Here is a 21319-nt window from a genome sequence, read left to right on the forward strand (position 1 = left end):
CAGGGTTCTCCTCCTCCTGCAGCTGAGGGCAACAGCCAAGGTACCAGTGGGTGTCTTCCTACCTCCAGATCCCACCACACAACATGCCATTACTGTCTCAATTAAAACCAAAGAGAGACATTAAAGATGTAAGTCGCAATTCAATGCACTGAGCAGTACATATGCTAAGCAATACATGCATCAGGACTGCATTAATCCACATTTTAGACAGATTCCCTCTAGACATTCAGTTCATAACCAAGTTGGCTATTCCCCTGTATTCCTCCGGAGTTGGAAGGTGTGAAAAAGACATTTCCATTTCATTGACTAAGTTCCCAAGGGGAGAGTTTATGAAAGTGCAAGTGCATAATTTACTGCCTGACAGGATAAAGATGGTATCTGGGTTTAAAAAAAGAGTGTACCCTGAAAACCAGAATTGCTAGAGCAGGCATTAGTTTTCCATAAGCACTGTATTTTAGAAGCATTTAATTTAGCTTAGAAGCTCTGTTAAAAATACATGCATTGTAAATTGCAGCTGTATAACACGATATTTATCAGATAATGTCACCAAATAGGCTCCTGTTGCAATATAAATGCCAGAGCAGTTATAGAAAATAAATGTTGAAGTGGAGAGCTTCCTTTCTGAAAGTGGAAAACCATTATCTCATCCAAAAGTCATAAATAAAGCGATGAGGGTTTGCTTACAGGGTTGGTTTTAACCATAGGGGGGTTGACACAGACACTCCATCTCCCGAGCGATGTTCCCAAGCAGCAAACTTACCCTGGATGCGGCGAGCGGAGAGGGATGTGGGATGGGTGATGATGATGCGGAAGGACCTAAGAGTAGCCAAAAGGACAAATCAGGTGTTAATGCATTAGGGGAAAAGGGATGAAGGTGGAAAGTGAAGGATTTCTTGAGATTTACAACTTCACACAATATTCATCAGGAGCGAACATAGCCAGGACCTGATACAAAACGCCCCAATCCCAGCTTCCGAAAAGGATGCCCAAAAGCTGGCTCCGAAAGCCCCATGTTTAGACACATAAATGCACAATCTGATTTTCAGAGGATGGAGCACCTGGCAATTCCTATTGATTTCCTCAGGGTTTGGATCAAGTTGTGCGTGTGCAGCGCTATTTATTAGCAGAAGGTACAAAGGGCTGTGAGAGAGGGAGGGTAAATAGGATTTCAGATCCAACATCTCCGCCTTCTGCTCCTCTGATGGAAGACATTGATCCGGTCTTTTTTGTCTCCTGTTAGAACAGGACTGAAATAAGGCTCGTGCTGCCATTCATGCACATTGACAAATTGCTTTGCTGAGCAAGATGCTGAGTCCTATCTATCTCAGGTGCTTTTTGTACCATAGGTCCATGTGCTGGCAGTCCCAAGACTGGGTAACACCAGAACCACCCCATGAACTCTCTTCTCCGCTTCCACAGAAGCACAGTACTTTGGAGGAGGAGCAGACGGGGAGCATCCACTGCCGCCAACACCTCTGGAGTAATCCTGCTCATTTAACTTCAGTCATTCTGGGCCTGACCCAGCCACGTTTTATGGAATTTGTAATTTTCTAATTCATTTTTAGGCTGCTTAGTTGGAAGCAAAGTAAATCCAAGGAAGCTGCAGCCATCCCATTTCATTGTGTCTCTAAAGCCGGAATGGCCACCGACCTGGAATCCCTGCAGCCCTCTGCTGGCTTTGTGGATTGAACCTGTTGTGGCTCTGCTCCTCTTTCAGCCACTTCTTGAATGACTGTGGTTATTGCCTGCTTCTTCCTCCCTCTGCTACCATTGCATTTTTCTTTGGACAGTCCAGTCCACTGATCCTCTTCAGTGGTTATATTCATACCAAGTTGGTGGTTATCCACCTCTCCACGCTCGCTCATCTCTCTCCATTGCAGAGAACGCTTCAGTTGGCCCCATAATATCACACCCCAGGCAACACAATTGAAACTGAGATTGGATGTGGTGAGCTGAACCCCTCATTAGAATCATAGAATAGTTGGGGTTGGAAAGGACCTCAAGATCATCCAGTTCCAACCCCCCTGCCATGGGCAGGGACACCTCACACGAAACTATCCCACACAAGGCTTCATCCAACCTGGCCTTGAACACTGCCAGGGATGGAGCACTCACAGCCTCCCTGGGCAACCCATTCCAGTGCCTCACCACCCTCACAGGAAAGAATTTCCTCCTTAGAGCCAATCTAAACTTCCCCTGTTTCAGTTTGAACCCGTTACCCCTCGTCCTGTCACTACAGTCCCTGACGAAGAGTCCCTCCCCAGCATCCCTATAGGCCCCCTTCAGGTACTGGAAGGCTGCTCTGAAGTCTCCACGCAGCCTTCTCTTCTCCAGGCTGAACAGCCCCAACTTCCTCAGCCTGTCTTCATACGGGAGGTGCTCCAGTCCCTGATCATCCTCGTGGCCTCCTCTGGACTTGTTCCAGCAGTTCCATGTCCTTTTTATGTTGAGGACACCAGAACTGCACACAATGCTCCAGGTGAGGTCTCACAAGAGCAGAGCAGAGGGGCAGGATCACCTCCTTCGCCCTGCTGGTCACGCTCCTTTTGATGCAGCCCAGGATACGGTTGGTTTCTGGGCTGCGAGCGCACACTGCAGCCGGCTCATGTTCATTTTCTCATCGACCAGCACCCCCAAGTCCTTCTCTGCAGGGCCGCTCTGAATCTCTTCTTTGCCCAGTCTGTAGCTGTGCCTGGGATTGCTCCGACCCAGGTGTAGGACCCTGCACTTGGCATGGTTGAACTTCATGAGGTTGGTATCAGCCCACCTCACAAGCGTGTCAAGGTCCCTCTGGATGGGACCATTCTTCTCACCTATCTTCTCCGTCCACTCTCCCAGTCAGAAGAGCAATGGCACAACTCAACCAATGCATTGTCAAAAGCACTTTATGATGAGTGAAATGATGAATGCTCCAAATACATGCATACAAGAAGCGGCTGGCTGGCTGGGCAGCTGATTCCCTGGCTCATCAGCCATGGAGGGGAAACAAAACACACCAGGACATGTTTCTAGGCCACATTCAGAAGAACTTATTCAGTACTGGTAGCTCCTTGCAGAGGGGATCCTAAACTGAACAGCAAGCACGGAGGGCCTCAAGGTTGTGCACCCTATGTGTAAGATACCACAGCAACAAGAGCATGAGGAGTTAGGAAATCATGGAGTCCATCTCCTAGGATGGGCTTAGAGCCCTTCCACAGAGGATGTACAAGCTACTGATGTGAATTTACCCGGTGAAAACAGGCTCCAAGCAGTGATTCGGAGAAAACTCCAGGAACAAAGTCACCAACAAAGGCTTCAAGTCGACAAGCAGGTATTCTTTACTGCGGCATCGGGAGACACGAGGAATAGCTCCTCCTAACGTGTATCACCTTACTGCTATACAGGCCGTCCTTATGTAGTCCCTGGGCATACATACATTACATAGTCATGAGGCTACACATGAATTACATCATTCCAGAAGGTTTCCCGCATGCATACACAAAGGTGGGGGTGCTCTCTGAGGGTCGTTTACTTCTTCCAACAATCTTCATCACTTTGAAGCACCAACTTAATTAACATTATAGACATAGCAATAAACCTGTCCTACTTATCAGGTAGTTTAACTTCCATCCTGGACATCTGCTAGTCCCTGATACTCCCCAGTAGATGTTTACACCAGCTTAATGGGTTCATTAACACCACAAACATAGCAATCATCCTGTCCTACCTATCAGTTAAACTGTGCCCATCCTGGACATCTGCTAGTCCCTGATAGTCCCCATCCCCAGGTCCTGTTTTTCTATTCTGTTTTTCTTACATTTTTTGTACTGAGGTCCTAAGGACCTAAAACTGCGTCATCTACCTACAAGCACCACGGTTATTTTCCATCACAAAGCCATCAAGCTTCATGTTACTTAGAACTGATTACCTTGTGCTTTCGTGCCTCCTTGTCTCAGCAGCCACCCATCCGCCTGAGCCATTCTCTGGTGAGCTCCACAAATGACATACGGCCAAAGCAACATGCTGGGACTCTAACGCATTGTATATGCAACGCATCCCCCCCTTTGCAGTGGTTACAATCTCCAAATCAATCGTAGCTGGCAGTGGAAGTTTCACACTAATGACTTCCTTATTACGGATGGAGAAACCTTTCAGAACTGATGAGCAGAAACAAGACTGCCCAGCTCCTACCTGAGGAGGTGGCTCCACGGTCACCACCAGCACTCGGAGCAGAGCTGTAGTGATGCTCCAGCACAGCAAATGCACAGGAGCCTGTCTGTGCTGCCCCTGCCTTTGAGACCTGAGTTCAGAAAGGCCCTTAAGGATCCCAGCTCATGCCCACCTAACGGTGGGAAGGAGAGTTACCCATCACACTCATGCATCACCCTGCCTTGCAATACAAGCTGGGACTGCAGCCCAGGGGAAGCCTTGCTTTCCCCATCTGGAGGTGTGAAAGGGAAGGTTCAAGCTCAATTCTACCTTGACAACCAGGAGAAAACAGCGAGTTCCACGGTTCAGTCCCAAGCTGGTCCCGCAGGGCAGGAGCAGTGGGTGAGCCAGGGAGGGTGCTCAGCATCCATCCCGCAGTGCCCGGGGTGGTGGCATCTGCCCTGGTACCTCTGGGAGCAGCACAGCACACGCCTGGCTGCTGAAGGAGAAACAAACAAGCACATGAGTCACAAAGGCAGGCAGCATATGATGGGGACAGGTACTTATGCAAATAGACTGTTAACACCCAGCCAGACAGAGCTGATAAGCCTCCTAGGCCAGCTGGAGGCTTCTTCATCCAGCTGGGGGGAGGAGGAGGAGGAGGAGGGCATTACGATAACAATAGGAAACCGAAAAGCAAGAGCAGGGCAGCTCTGGGAGGGTTGCACAGGGTTTTGGTACCCATCTGCTGCACCCTGCCGTGCCACCGTGTCCCTGCGCTGGTCAGCAACAGCAACCACGCTCCTCTCTGCTCCCAGAAGCATCCTGCGGTGCGGATGCAGGTTTGCATGTGGTGCCTGTCACCGACACCTCCTGGGGGGACAGAGTTTGCATCTCCCTGCGTGCCCTTGGGAGCAAGGAAAAGCATCACCCCGCAAAGTATCGCAGATGTGTGAGCCTGCACCACAGGGGAGTCTTGAACTGCCCCCATAACTTCTCTGCTGCCCCTTTGTGGATCAACCACCTCCAGGAGCATAAATGAGGCAAAATATCCTCCTGCAACGCTGCCGGGGATCCCGCAGGAAGCTTCCTATCTGCCTGGCTGGGCTGCTGATAATCAGATAGAGGGGGGCTTAAAATAATCAAGCCTAAGCAGCTGAAATGCAAACGGGAATAGGTAATGGGGTCAGGTAACAAACGCTGCAGCCAGGGCATAGCCAGAGGGTCTGCAGGGCCAGTGGGTAGAGACCATGCACGTACTCAGGGCTTGCTGAGCCAGGAGCTGTGGTGCTGCTTCAGGATGCTCAAGAACCAGAGACTCTGGTCCCATCTTTCTCTGGTATTAGGAAACAATATGAAAGACCCTGTGTGTTTGAGAGCACTGAGACATGTGGCTCCTTCCCTGCCATTGCATCCATCACCACAAACCTGAGTTGTAGAAGGAAGGATTTTGATGTCCCAGAGCTCCATTAGTCTCCAGTCCTGGCACTGCCAGCAGCTCAGAGGATGCAGGACACATCCCTGCTCCTGTAGCATCACCATGCATATGGTCCCCTGCCCCACATTGGCTCTGCCAACAGCATCACCTACCTTACCCATGGGCAAGGAAGAGGGGATAGAAGCACCAAGGGAAGGGAGATTGCTGGATTTAGGGAACATTTGTTTCTCCCGCCACTCAGATTTCCAGCTTGTGTTAATGATGTAATGCTCCAGTGGTGAGAAGCCAAAGTCTGCCCTTCCTGCGGTATTCCCTTAGGAAAAAGCTATTACTGCAATGTAAAACTGAGCGCTGGACCAGGCTGGTGATTCACCAGAGAGGATGCCTCTGCCTTTCCCTATTCAGCAAGGCAGAGATGAATGTTGTGAGGTTTGAAAGAAAAACTGAGAAAGCCTTTAATTAATCCCGGGAGGTTAAACCATGCCAGACAGGGACGGGATTCCTCCTCCGCCTCCTTTCTGGAGCGGGAACACGCTGCTGCCTTCCTGCCGCAGCGCTTCCCGGGGCATCCTCCGGTCCCCAGGGGAGGATCCAAAGCATTTTCCAAAGCTTCTTTGCCATGGAAGCCTCGCTGCTGTCCCAGGGCATTGAGGAGACCAGGAGCCCCTCTGGCAGTCCCCGGATCAGCGCAGGCTGTTGGAAGCTCCTACCTGCTGGGGGGAAACGCGGAGTTCAAGGTCGGGTTTGTTTGTCTCCCATCTGACAGGCACAAGCTGTTACACAATATCCAGGAAGTCGCTTTTATCATCAGACTTGATTCAATTTGTAAGATTAAGAGCATGGAAAAAGCCCAAATACCAGTGCTGGAAAGTGCTGGCACTAACCGGGACAACGCTTGCGTTGGGTCTCTTATTGCCATGAATCAGTAGGGGCAGGATACAAAGTGTGCTGCTGATGATGATGAGGAAACCTAAGCCTTGCTTATACAGAAGGAAGTCTAGAACAGGGTTTAGAGCAACTTATGTGGTTCCTACAGCGGCTCCTGTATAAACATCTCCAGCCTGGGAGCATCCCATGATGTATGGGCTTGGTCCCTGGCAGAAAGCAGGGAGCGCAGCTCCATTGCCAGCAGTACCTGTGCTCGGAGCAAGCTGCTCCAGTGGAAGGTGTCCCTGCCAATGGCAGGGGTTGGAACTGGATGAGCCTTAAGGTCCCTTCCAACCCAAACCAGTCTGGGATTCTATGCCCGATTCATCCCACAGAGCAGAGCCCCCTGCCAGAGATCACACCAAAACCATACCTGCCTTCCTGACACCTTTTCCAACCAAGATCCTTATAAAGCTGCAGTAATACAATGATTCTATGACTGAATAATTGCCAGAATTGAGACTAGTTCAGACCAGGGAAAATAGGAAATTTAGTTTCCAGGGCTGTGAACTCCTTTAATTCAGCACCACATTTATAGATATTATACACAGAAAAGTGTAGTAACAAGGAGCTATGGAGTCTGATAACAGCTAAGGGAGACCCTGGGGTTTGAAAGAGAGCATTTGCTAGGTCAGGTATGAGAAGGACCACAACAACCTGAGTGCATGCTATGGATCTTCCTTTTATTGACTGCCTTGTGGGGAGCTGCATTTCTCCTTGAAGCTGGGCGCTGCAGACTGCGCTGTGTTGATTCCGTATTGAGAGTGGTGGTAATTGAACCTCTGGAGCATTGAGTTCAACCAAGCGCCTGCGTTTTATCTTGCTGGGAAATGGAGAGCGGGATTCGGAGGTTTCACAGTAAATAGAAACTCTCGGCTGTTCCACAGGAAATCCATTTCCTCTGCTTACAGAGGAGGCAAAATCCTCCTGCATCGTTTCTCCTGCCCTTTTACCAATGCACACACTCATTGAGGAACCTTCTGCACAGTGGCCACCCTATAATGTTTTTAATGTGGCTCCTTAACAGCACTTTTAATCCAGGGACCTGTAGCCTTATCTCCATGTAAGAAAACAGAGTTTTGCTCCAGTGATGTAAGTGGCAATAGCCCAGCACCCAGCTTCATCAGCTGTCCATCAGCTACATCCATGCCCTGGCTCTCAAGTAACACTTTTACCTACAAACAGAGAGGAATGGTGCAAATCTACTCCATTCTTAGACTCAGTTTGGTGACAACAGCCCCAGGTCTGCATCACCACACACCCATAGCTCAGGAATTGGGCAAATACAGCCATTTTAGGGCACAGCTACAGGCAAGGCATCTGAGAGTGGTGGTTTTCACTGTGTACCGCCTTGAGCATGCTTGAACAAGCAACCTGCAGAGGTGAGTCCCTTAAATCCACTGTTTCATTGCATTGAACAGCGATATATTGCTGGAGTAGGATGGAGACACTCAGCAGCATCAGTAGAAGGTTGCAAGGCTGCAGCGTGTGCTGGCTCCATGGCCCCAGGTGCTTTGGGAGATCAGCTATTGTGATAATACAACAGTTGCTTGTGCAGGGGATCGGGCTCAGTCGCTTTCAAAGCCCAGCCCTTGCCACAAAGGCTTTCATCCTTTGCTTTCAGAGTAAAGTGCATCCTCCCTGCCCAGAGCAGCAACAGGTTTACCACAAAATACCTGCAGCATTTGATGTCTGCAGAGGCAGGCATTACTCACCCTGTTGCTTCTTATGCAAACGCAGTACCGCAGCTGGGATAGCAGAGACAGGAGCCTGAACAGAGAGATGCCCATCATGTAGGGCTCTGTTTCCCAGCAGAAAAGTCCTCCTGCAGATCCTCCTTGCTGTGTTACAGCACTGGGAGCTGCATGTTCAACCTGCTCTAGTGGAAGGTGTCCCTGGGGTTGGAACTGGCTGAGCTTGAAGGTCCCTTCCAACCCAAACCAGTCTGGGATTCTTTGCAGATGGCTTCTGATTTGAAAAGGATCACAAAGCCATCACCTATTTTGGAGCAATCAGTGCTTGCTCTTTAAAGTATGAATTATCCTATTAAGCATAATAAAGGAAAACTAAAGGAAATATTGCTACTCATACCTCTGGATCCAGGTTTTCACACCTTGTTTGCATCACACCATCCTGGGGTATGATGCTCTCCAAGTTAAACTGATAAATCCCCCCGCATACCCAACTGTTCTACACCGTGGTTTTAATACTCCAACATGAACAAACTGAAAAATCAATGTAAAAGCAATTTTTCCCCCAGCCAAATAGATTAAGGAAGAAAAAAAATCAACTTCATCCCATTTCCAGATGTATATATTTGGGGTAGGAGAAAAATCGCCGATGTCCTGCATTGACAGGACAAATACAAAGTCATCTTTGAAAGACTCCTCTAGGCATTACTCTGCATTGTGACATTAAGGGGAACGTTCCTTGATTGCTTCTCTTCTAGGGAATGGGGAAATGGAAAAGAGAACTGGAAAGGGTAAACTGGAAAAAGAGAAGCAAGCATCTAGGGTGTAATCATTGCTCTTTTCTCCACTGACCATTGCCACTTTTTATCAGGGCGATGGCCAGAGCCAGAAGGGACAAAACCACCACAAGACAAGATATTCTCAGAGTAATTCTTCTGCTAGGAACTGGAAACAGCAAAAGGAACCTTACTGGTGTGAAGCTGGTGGGAGATGATGGAGAATCAGGCTGATGGAACAGCCAGGATACCCCCCACCATACCACCTGTATTTCATGGCACTGGGCGAGTTACCAGGATCAGTAATGATATAAAGATCCGTTCATCGAAAAATAGATGGCAAAACCACTCAGATAACTCAAAGAGACAGAAACAGCTCCACAGAGCAGCTCAGATCACCGCTTTCCACCCCTCCCAGTAAGCCAGGTATAGGCTGTTTGCTGCCATCCTTCCTCTTTTCCCCCTCAGTCAGGGACAACCCTCATCTCTCTCTTAAAGACTCCCTGTCCTCTCACTTAGGCCCACAGTCTCACCCACCACAGGCAGGCTGGATTGCTCTGGAACCATGTCTCAAGCTTGCCTTTTTAAACATCTAAACCCCTTTCTCTCTCTCTGTTCTCCACCAAGCCTCCCTCTTCATCCATCACTTATCGTCATCTCCAGTCCCAGCAGCTGCCCTCAAGACCACATCAATTCACTCCACAACCACTCTGGTCCTTCGCTTACATAATTCAGAAGCTTCTTGCCTTCCCCTCTGTATTCCTGTTACCTTTCCACATCTCCTCTTACCTCGCTGAACCAATAACCCACCTACCATACGGCCAGCCCAGCACCTTTGCCCCACCAGCCTCCATAATCCGTCTGTCAGCTCCTTCCCTATGCGCAGCCTCACTTTCTGCCCAGCTTTCTTTTAAGCCTGGGAAAACCTTCCCGATAAAATCTGAGCAGCCACTCCTTTCCTCCTCCTCCTCCAAAACCATCCCTGCAACTCCCTCCTGCCAAAATCCCTTCCAAACACAACCTTGCCTATGGCTGGGCAACGGAGGAACTAAGGTTTTCGTTCCTCCCTCCATTCTCAGCCAAGCATTAGCCCAGCCAAATCACACCACCCAAGAAGGGTCCTTGCCTTTTGTATATCTGTATTTTGTATGCTGTATGACCATTGTTATTAGTGCCTGCAAAACACAAGGCCCTCAGGGCAGGGATTGCCTTTCATTAAATCCTGCTCCTGCAAAGCACCTAACGCAGCCATGGCTCAATTCCCTGTACATGGTCCCAGATACAAACATGCACTGGTAACAGCGGATTCCCTGGAGGAGAGGCACAGCAGAACTGGGAACTACCGCTGGGCTGCAGTTGTCACTGGCACAGAACGGGAGGGCAAACAAAGATTAGTTGGACAAGAGTGAGATACAAGCGCAGAGCACAAACTGGTGCTATCGGGTGTGGGAGAAGCGACCATCAGTGCTCCCAGCAGCTCCTGCCCATCACTGTTAGAAGTGTCCTGCTTCCCGTGCACTTAAAGCAAACTTTGCTTTCGGCACAAAACCAGGGCTTTGAGCCTTCACTTCTAAACCAACCCCGTATTATGATCACTAAAATGTCAGCGCTAATTAAGAAGAGGAAGCTGTGCATAAACCAGCCAAGATGCGCATCTGCCACCAGAGGGAAAGTCTTCCTCTTGAAGCAGATAGCTAGGTTGGCAATTTGGTCAGCCCTGAATTACATGCTGGAGTGCTAACTTCCCTTGTGGTTGCAAAGAAAAGAAAGGCTTGAAAAACACGATTTTAAATGATGCCCAGGGGTATATTTAAAGAACAACTAAGCCAAATTCCACCCTGGCTGCTGGCGCACCAGTGGGGCTGCACAGCAGATAAGAGAGCCCAGCTTTTGGCCAACTAGTTTTAACCATCACTATAGAATATTGATGCCGTATCGAATACACATCTATATTCTGGTGTAGCAACTGAATTACACTGATTTATGAAGCTGATAACGTGCACCCGTGCCAAGCTACCAGGTAATTGATCAGCTGCCTGGGCTGAACTTCAGCATGTAATTTCCAGCACCATTAGACTGATCAGCAATACCATAATTGGTTGCAAATGTCCTTCCTTCTCGTTGTTGTGTTAAGTGGCTTTTTCATTAACACAGCAGAGCCAAGTAAATAAATAGGACTTTACTATTGGGCTGAAGGCAGAGAATGGCTGAGAACTGGACACAGACTGAGGTGGGACTCTCTAATGTTGCCAAGCCAGCACTTTTTTATCCGCTCCCCGTTTTGCTGCAGTCGGAGCCCTGGCTGCTTCAGAAGAGATGTGCTTTCAGCAGAAGGGGCTTGGCCAACCCTGTGCTCAGTGAAATGCAAGTTTATTGAATCTCTGCCCCCAAATGCCTGAAGTCAATAGGTTTATTATGAGGCCAAGCCTTGATGTCTCTACTCAGAATACAGTCCTCAGATGCCCCTGCTATGAGAGGAAATCAGCCTCCGGGATGAGGCTCTCTGCTCTACAGAGCAGCATTTGGGCATCTGAATGAGCTGGCAAACTCCAGACTGAGCTTTGGGAGGTCGCACCTCATCCTCCAGCCGCTCTAACACCAGAGCCTAAGCGGAACCAGATGGTGGCTCCTATCTCAGCTCAGATCCGCTACTGCAGGATGCTCAGCTCACAGCACTTGTAAAGGACCGCATAAAGACCAGAAAGTGTCAGATATGAGACCAAGTAAGCTGCGAAGTTCCTGAAAATACCAACTCCAGCATCATATCTGTGAGCAAGGGCAACCATTTGAACAGGGGAAGGGTAGAAGTGCGCTGCTATGGCTCCACTTATCCCATGCAATAGCTCTGTACAGCACCAGGTCACCATGTGCCAGTTCTGATTTCCAATAGAGATATAAAACATTGGTTTCTGGTGTATGATTCCTCAGTACCTGTTTTTGTAATGCTCTTCCCATCTCTTCTTTCACCCTGTTCTATCAATGTCAGCCTGTTTCTGGCTATATTCTAAACATTTGGAACCGGCTTAGACCAGAGGATGAGTAGTGGTTATCTGGTGACTTTACAGCAATGAAACGTTATTACAGACCTTTCACACCGAGTCACCACAACACTGTATGGAACAAAAGGCAATGAAATAAGTCAAAACGAATAAAAGCCTTGAGTCAGGAGAACTAATCTGTTATTTTCAAGTGTCCTCAGCAGTTCAGGACTTTATACCTTTGATACCTTTCAGCCCCTGGCCTCTGCCGAATAGAGCCATTGTTTTTCTCCCCTTAGCTCCCTGAGAGAATATCTGCCCCTGGCTTACTCCAGTGTGAATGAAATTAAAGACTAAGCTACTTAAGTGATGGGTGCTCTTTGAACTATCCCATTCAAACCCCCGGGATACCAGCCTGTTGCAAACAGGCACACGTCATTCGATGGCTCTTAAACCTGCCCACGGAAGACATCAGGATGGAAGTGCTCAATACCTTTTGTTTTAAAGCCTTTTCTGGTGCAGGCTTTGAAGGGCTCTGGGCTGCTGCTACAGAGAGCATCAAGCTCTGCAGCAGGAATCAAGCAGTTTGACTGAAGAGGCGGTGGACAAGGCATCGCTCCCTTCCCATGCGGGGCATACGTGGCACAGGGCCGAGGTCTGTGATTTTCTATGTGCTTTATAAAGAGTTTAGCATAGTCCTTACTCAGCAAATAACCGAAAGAAACAGGTTTGTAATTGGTTTGTTCAGACACTTGTAAGTTATTAGCGTTTACTATGCCCTGGTGCATGCAGAACCTGGGAAAAACACCCTTCTTGTAAGGGCCTGCCCTGCAACTCCTGCTCAGAGCATTTGCTCCCGAGTGGGGTCAGAGACACCGTAATTAATGTGATTAAGCAGCAGGCACCATCCCCCTGGATTTACTGTTGGAAGTGCTCCTCAGTGCCCAGTGCGTGGACTGTGCCAAGCCCCCACCTCCCTCCCATCCCAACCTGGCCACACAGCGGCTCCTTCCCGCATTGCTGACTACTTCTGCCCATTCAAACTGCTCCTTCTGCAGCCTGAATCCCTCCTTGGTACTTCACAGGGGTGCAACCTCCCCCAAAACCTAGGGCAGCGCTCCCAAAGCACACAGCAAAACAGATGGCTTTTCATGCAAAGGACATTAAATCTCCCCCGGCTGATGGGAAGGGATGCATTAACCAAGCCGTGATGTGTTTCGCCCCGGCTCTTGATGGGGAAGGGGGTCGGTTTGGTTTGCAGCAGCTCCAGAAGTCAGACATGAGAGGGAAACATGCAACAGCTTTCAATGATGTCTCAAGGGCAGCAGCTGCTTCTTGGCAGGAGCCTCTGCTGAAGCACCACTGAGCATCACTCCCACTCCCAGCACTGCTCTGCTGCCGGTGACTAAGCAGTTTCTATAAATCAAGCTGCAGCAGAGTTCAGAAGCCCAATAATAATACTCTGAAGATGTAAAATAACAACAATACGGTGGGGTTTATGGTAGGAAGGTCACAGAGGAGCGCAATGGGCGTTCTGATGTTGGGACTTGCAGCTTGGCTTTGAATAATTTCAACACAAATTTGATGTCTTCGAGCATAAGGAACTGGAATTAATGCAATTAAAACAGAGCAAAGCTGCAATCTGAGCTGATTTTCTACTTCTAGCATTGCTGCTTCACCTTTTCCTCCAAGCCCTGCAGCTCTCATGTTAAAAGTAGGTGCCGTCACCTATGTGGGGTTTGGTACCAGTTTGCTGCATGAGATGTCAGTGATGCTCCCGCTCCCCATCCTGCTCTGTTTAGCAGCCACCACCGCAGCAGGGCATTCATGGGGTGGCTGCAAACATCCTCCCCAGCACCACAAGGACCCAAAATGCCACAGTGCCTCTGCAGCTGGCACAGGATGAGCTCTGCTCATTCCATTTACTGCGTCTCATTATTACTTTGTTTATATCAGTACAACTTAATCCAACTAATTGCCATCATGAACTGCAGCGCATTAAGGCCCTGGCTATAAAGGGCTATTGTACCGCACTAAATGTAATCCTTCTAAAACATCCTGTGTCCATACCTACCAATTTTCCCAGATTACAGCTGTGTAACACATCGGCACCCAGGGCTCTGCAGACCTTTGATGTCCATGTGCTGAAGGAAACGGATCCAAAGCAGGCACAGCTTTGCACTGCCAGCCCTTTTGGGGCAGGAGCGGTTTGTTCCACGCATGTTCGGTACTGAGCAGTACCAGACACCGTGGCTGGAAGTAATAGGCATTCCCAGAGCAAGATTAATGAAAACCTGATGAAGTGCTGTCTCCATATTGATCCTAATTTTATCAGGAGAAGCCATTTTCCTGGAGTTTCCAACCCAATCTCAAGTGCAGCGTGGTTCAGGACAAAGCTGTCCTTGACACAGCTCTGGATGTTATTCAGGGATGATGGGACCGGACACACTGCTCAGCCCAGCACTGTTTGCATCAGCCAAAGCTGTTGCTGATGGCACAAAAAAGGAGGCACTTCAGCAATGCCCAAGCTTTTAAATGGGCTGAGGCACAGAAGAGAAGGGAGGGCAGATCTCTGGATGCATAAAAACATCCCCCAGCAGCAGCATTGGCAGCTTAGAGAAGGATTGCTCTATCAACACCAGTCCTTCGCCCAACTGTCATCCTTTACTGCTTGCAAACACCACACATCCCAAAGCTGTTCCATCATTAGGGAATAATAAGAAAGAAGTTAATCCACATATCACAGCATTAGCTTGTCACCTTGCAAAGCCCTATGCAGCTCAAGCACCCAAACCGTCCAGCCACTGCAGCAAACACCACATCACACACACAGGCAAAGGCCTGAAGCTCAAACTGGTGTGGCTGGGGAGGTCACTAATAGCAAGCCAGGATAAAAAGGGTTACGTTTGAAAGCAGGACTTGGTGATTCCAACAGCACTGAGCTCTGTGGAGCTCCCCAGGGAGCCCTGCCCCTATTTCTTCCCCAGGTTCACAGGAGCTTGGCTTATCCACAGCTCAGCTGCTGAAGGAGACCAAGCATCACGTAAGAATTAACCAAGCCCTCCGCCTCCTGTTAATCTCTGCTCTGCCACTCAGTACACCACCATTATTTAAGCACCTAAAACCTCATTTTCAGAGGTCCTGGATGCCTGCATTGAGCCCAGAGACATCTGAGGAGCCTCAGGACCGCTGAAAATCCAGGCACCGTTCTTGAATCAGTATCTATGTGTCTTAATAACGTACAAGCTTAAGCAAAGAGAATAGTACAAGTCCACAACACACCACCTGAGCTATAAACTGGTACAAAGGTGGCGTTACAGTCAAGGCATTGTATTGGGTTATAGGCAATCCTGCCAAAATCACTTAATTTCTGTGTGCCCTACTTTCATACATGTGAAAGGGGGATAACAAGGCATCATATTGCGAGGTGCTGAGCCACTAAGAGTTATTATAGGAGCTGCAGAAGTGACTATAAATACCTGAAGAACGAGGGCATTCGGTGTTGCTCTAATAGAATACAAAGTCTATAAAAACCTTTGCATTTTAGAGATAAAGGCTTGAGATAACGATAGGAAGCTAAAAAAGTCCTCCCAGACCTTCACTCCCAGCCACTGATGCTCCCCTGCGGACCAGGATGTGTTGATACAGGGGGAAGGCACTATTTATTCTTCAGAGATGGGCATCTAAAAGCCTTCAAGCTGGGGAGCGGTTGAACTTCACCTGCACGGGGAGAAGGCGATAGCTTCAGAAGGAAGCAGCAGGGCTTTTGAGCTCACTTTCAAGTTTCAATGAGGCCGGGTTTGGAGAGCACAGACCATGTCACTGCTCTTGGCCTGGCCTCTTGGCTGTCTCCTGAAACCAGGCTGCTCCAAGCCCCCTTCACATCACCCAAATGGTTGTTATTGTATCAGTGGTATTAAAAGGCTTTAGAAGAAATCCACCCCTGGCTTCCCATTGCCAGCTTTAGCCCTTTCTCTACAGCAAAGAGGTGCTCGGCTCCTGCAGAGCTGTGACCTCCCATTCCTTGGGCTCGGAGAGTGCAAGCTCCTGAGATGCAGACCAGACAAATGCATGAATTAAGGCGAGGGGAGGGTAAAGACCTGCCCTGCACGGGTGGTGCAGCAGAGCTTGGCTGGAATCACGAACCTCCCTTAGGTTAGAGCCTGTTTCCGTGGGCAGCCAGCGCTGGCGAGGCTCCGCAGCACAGCCCCAAGCCAGCAAAGCAGGAAACAGCAGACTCCGGCAGAGCAGAGCTGCTCCTGGTTGTGCCTCCCCAGCTCTGTGAGCCCCCAGTGCTTCCCCCCAAGGGGCTGCAGGAGGTTTGCTGTCCTTAGCTGCTCTTCCCAGGCCTTTGGCAGGAGCCCATGGACACCTCTCCACTCACTGCAAGTGAAAGCTTCTCTGGAGGAGGCTCAAGAGTGCAGATCTCTGGGGATCAAAAGGCTTGTGACGGGCTAATCCCCTTCTGTGCTCCAGGGAATCACCACCCCTGTGCAGGTTAATGCAGCAAAAAGGCACAAAGGAACTGCACATCAAGGGGTTTTCCCCATGCTGCGCCAGTGGCTCTGATGAGAAGCAAGGAAGAAAGTGGGGATGCTGTCGGTAATCCCTTCTCACCGCTATTAGCATCATTTGTCCTGTGTATTCTGCTGGCAGCGAAAGGGAGGTGCCTCAGGCAAGAAAACTACCATGAAAACTGCTCTGCTACCCCCGACCTTGTCAGGCAATATTGGTTCCTGGTGAGATGTTCCATTTCTCCCACTCAGCCATTCCCTTAAGGAACGGATCTATGCCTTCCGCTGGCTGCTTCTGCAGGTTAAGAAGTGACTGAACACTGATTTCCTGAGCCCTCTGGAGCTCCAGCAGCTTTATCAAAGCTGCAACCAAATGTATTTATTGAGCCATATGTGAGAGATGAAGATGAATTGTAAGGCTCTACCCATTACTTGCAGAGCCTGCCAGAGCACCCAGCATGGGCTTCTGTGTGTGCCAGTCAGCGGGGATGGAGACATTAATATACTCACATGGTGTAAGTGGTTAACACAGTGGTGAAGATGTGCTGGGCAAGGTCAATGTGAAGCTGCTGTCCATCTCCTAGCCATTTGGGAAGCATTCAGTAGAAGGAAATGAGACCTCAGAGCAGTGGGAAGAGCTGCTTTAGGCTGGTAAAAATCAAGTGCCTCAAAGAATGAAAACAACATATACCGTAATGGACCTAAAACCCTGGGAAACCTTGGAATTACAGTTGTCACCACTCGACTTCCAGTGGAAAAGTGATTCATTTGGTTATCATCCTCAGTAATACATTCACTTATACACAACCAGAAAAACTTCTGGGCTCTAATGCATTAGGATCTGATTAAACCACATGCTCCAGCAACAACCTCTGCACAGGAGACTCATAGGCTTGCTGGAACCATGTTCTGACAGGATACAAAGTGGGGCATTTAACTGAATGTCCCCTTATTCAGTTATTGGTTAGATTTATTTGATTGCTCTTCTGTATTTCTGCTCCTTACGGGCAAGAGAAAGAATCCTGGTGTCAACTGCATAGCCTGGACTTACTGAAAAACATGCCTTTTGTATTAGCTATTTATAATCGGGGGGGTTAATGGTACATGGACATTTAAGACATCCTAACAGGGGTTTTGTGCTCATTTAATCCTCTCCAGTCCAGTGATACACTCAGGTTCCCCACCTGTAATATTTTACCTGGACCCACAGCAATATCCACTCTGGCACAATACTCCGAGCATCTTATTTGGCCATGGCCTCAGTCCTTCTGGAATGATATCCTGCCTTTTTCCACCTATTTCATCCAGATCATGACAACAGGAAAAGGGACATTGAGGCAGCACAGACCCATCTTGTGCACAATAACTTGAGTTGTGCCATCACACCTACACTGCTGGAGCCACTGGAAAGATACATTAAGGATTCCTGTGTCGTTCCTCTGGGCTTAGTTCTTACTAATTTGAATATATTACTATATAAAGGATGATTTAACTGTACTATTGATTAATTAATGGTCAAATAGTGTTCATTGAGGTGAAGTGGCAAACTCCAAACTGATTAAATGTGCTGTTGAATTTGATAGAAGAGGTCATAGATGCTCATAAATCGGCAACACTCAAGGAGAGTCCCAAATCCCGTGTGGGTAAGTGTATCCAGAGGCATTGCCAGGGCAAAGACCAAGATTTAAGCCAGTTCCTAAGCATAACAACATCTCTGGGAGGGGAAATCAAGAGGAACAGCCTTTTGTGCGTGTGCCTGCCACCACACCTCATGCATCACCTTCTGCAGCATCTGGAGCTGGCCACTGCTGGACACAGGGTAGGGAGGCAGCTGGACCACAGCGCAATGCAGTTTGAGACCTTATGCACATGATGAAAGCCTATTGCAATCACAGGCCTAGAGCTGGGGAAGAACAAGGTTTTAGAGACCCGGACTGCACAGCTATTGAGTTACATCAGAAGTCAGGACTGAGCTCAGTATGGAGCCTCGCTCCACTCCATCCTGCCCTTGGGAAGGGAGGATGCAAGGGGCAGCCTCACGCTCTGCAGCAGAGCCGATGAAGAGTCTGGATATAGAAGCCTCCAGACAAGTTCAGGTCCAGATGTGCGCTAACTTCACCTTTGTTTTGGGGTCTCATCTCACTTGTCGCTCCTGTCATGTTTTACAGGAAGCAGACATGGAAACCTATTGGGTTTGGTGCTAACATTCTGGGAAGCAGCGCAGAAACCTGGAATTTGACTGAGGCTCGTGTCCGAGCTCCACCAAACCCTTCAGGCAGCACTGTTAGCGTTCTAATAACGAAGTTCCATGAGTTCTTAAAGCCATGGATCCATACCTCACCCTTAACCAGTCCCTTATCATAGCACATAGTGTCAGTCACTCCCTTTGAGGTGCCTCTTCTCTACAGAAACATCAATTTCTGCCCATTTATAGAAACTGCCAGTTTATTGTTATAAACCCAAAGCAGCACCAGCTTCCTTCAGCCACAGCTCCACTGTTCTGGTTAAAACACCTCCCGAAGCCTGCATGGGGCTTCAGGGTGGCTTTGAGACCCCCCCCGGCTGCTCCTGGCCCCAAGCTTCCCATTGCCAACCCAGCCCTTTCTCACACACCTTCAACAGGGCTCCAGCCGTTCCCAATCCAACCGCACTTATTTAAGGCCAGGTTTTAGCTCCCAGCACATGCACGTTCCCTCTCATCAAAGCCTTGAATCGCTTTTTGGTGACATAATTTGTCAACGCAGGCAGTTCATAAGGGAAGAAAGGGGGATCAAAGAAGAGCAGGTAAGTCTTATTTACTGCGCGATAGCGAGCTAAATTGCTGCTATAGCTTCGTATTAGCAGCTCCACGTTTCGTGCTTTTATCAGCGTTTCGGCTGCAACACATTCAACTTCAGATAGACAATTTAATAACCAGAAAAGAGGAGTTTTCCCTGCTCTGACAGGCAAAGCTCAGTGCCAATGGTAGGATGTGGGAAGCTGTTACTTACAGCTAGCAATGAACACAAGCGAAATAGAGGGTTTGTACCCGCTGCAGGAAGATGGGGAGCAATGCAACCACAAGACAACGGTGCGGGTCTGCAGGTGCCCATGGTGAGCTCCTCTGCTTGCGAGGGGTGCAAAGGCAGCAGAAAGGGTTGAGAATATCCAAGCAAGTGGTGGATGGGAGCAGCTGTTGAAATTCACATTCAGATTTCAGTTTGGGATAAGCCCTCTGCTATTTGGATTCACTTCCATTATACACCAGAATAAAGCCCTATCATTTCCATACCATGCAGCCTTCTTCATAGAAATATCAGGCATTAGAAGGCTGCTTCACAGGCATTGCTACCTCCATCGCACTTCTTTGCACTGTCAGCATCCCTGGGTCTCAGTGTTGGTTAGGCGCCAGTGGGTCAGGCAGCATCTTCCACATTGATAACCTGGACATACAGCGCCCATGCTTTTAACCATTCACATCACCTATGATTGTAATCCTTTCTTACCTGTAGGCATTCATAATGCCTCAGGAACACAGAGTTCCATGACCATGTGGTGGCTTGGTGCCAATTGGAGTCTGTGGGCCCATCTGAACACCCCACAGCCCACTTTGAACACCCATTGCCCTCCCACAGCCCCAGAAGGACACAACACCCACACTGCACCAGTCAACCTAATCTATCAATCCCCAAAAGTATTTCATTCACCAGCTGGAAGGCAGCTCTGGACAACACCGTCTCCCCAGCACAACCCCCATAGTCTCAGGGAAGAGTCCCATTTAACCAAGTTCTCCATTCCCTCCTATGAACCTTCTTACCAAGCTTAATTTAAAACAGATTTAAGGTTTAAAAGCCTTCACAGGGACAGGGGTGGAAGGAGCCCAGCCTGGTTACACAGCCAGGAGAGCCCTCGGTACCTGAGCAAGGTGAGCAGCCCCACACAGCACAGCCAGGTTCAACCAAGAGGCCACCATCATCAGCAAGCTCATGGTGATGAGGCTCAGAAGTCAGGCCATGGGTCAGGGTGAGATCCAATGAGGGTCACCTGGACCAGACCCCATCCAGCAATTCCCACACAGATCCTTCATGGCATCAAAGAGGGATGGAGGGACCCAGGCTGAGCTTAAATGGGCTCCTGAGCAGAGGGCAGGGTGAGTCCCAGCTGGGGCTGCTCAAGGTGTTAATGCCTGTTAGTGCCCTCTGGAGCCTATTGCAGTGGAAAGACTCCTTTACCTTAACAGTAAAGTATATCTGACAGCACCTACACCTATACCTGCACCTATAGCACGCCTCAAATGACACTAAATGCAGCCTGGTCAGGATTAGCAAAGCATTGTAAGACTCTGCTTCTAGTTTTCTCTATGAACTGTAAATAACGCCCAACAAACTACACTGCGAGATGAGGCCACCTCCTCGCTTATGGCTACATCAAAGGCAAAGCTGCTTCCTTCAAAGGCAGGCAGAAGGCTTGGTCTGGAGAGCTCCACGCTCCAGCTCCAAAGCAGATGTGAAAGGGAGGGGATTTCCACTTGGGACTCAAGTGGCTTGAAACGAATCAGATGTTGAACCAGATGGGGCCAGGGCTGTTCGAGCCTGGGAGGTTTTTTCATGACAGATAAAGCTCATGGTGATGCAGCTGTGTGCTGTGGAGCTGCAGGCCAGGAGCTCCGGAGATGGATGGGTGAAGGGCCATGGAGGGTGATGCTGCAGGAATATATAGGGTGATAAAGCAGCAAAAGGTGGTTACGTGTTGATGGGTCTGGTGTGACAGCAGCTTCATGGGCATCACACAGGGGCTGCAGGGCAAAACTGGCTCCATTCAGAGGCTGAACGGCAGGCTGAGGGTCATACCTGGGCTCTACAGAGGGCAACAAACTGGTGTTGCTCTT

The 21319-nt window shown here is 49.0% G+C and overlaps 1 long non-coding RNA gene across 1 annotated transcript; it reads right to left on the reverse strand.

Annotated features, from left to right (window-relative positions):
- Nucleotides 1–450: 450 nt before the first annotated feature.
- Nucleotides 451–20499, reverse strand: LOC136019939 (uncharacterized). Its single transcript, XR_010615123.1, has 3 exons — nucleotides 20348–20499; nucleotides 4459–4627; nucleotides 451–816 (listed from the first exon to the last, which is right to left on the reverse strand). It is a non-coding gene; the product is annotated as an uncharacterized LOC136019939 (long non-coding RNA).
- Between the last annotated feature and the right edge of the window lie 820 nt (nucleotides 20500–21319).

This window comes from Lathamus discolor, chromosome 10 (assembly GCF_037157495.1).
Source record: "Lathamus discolor isolate bLatDis1 chromosome 10, bLatDis1.hap1, whole genome shotgun sequence".
Classification (NCBI taxonomy): Eukaryota; Metazoa; Chordata; class Aves; order Psittaciformes; family Psittacidae; genus Lathamus; species Lathamus discolor.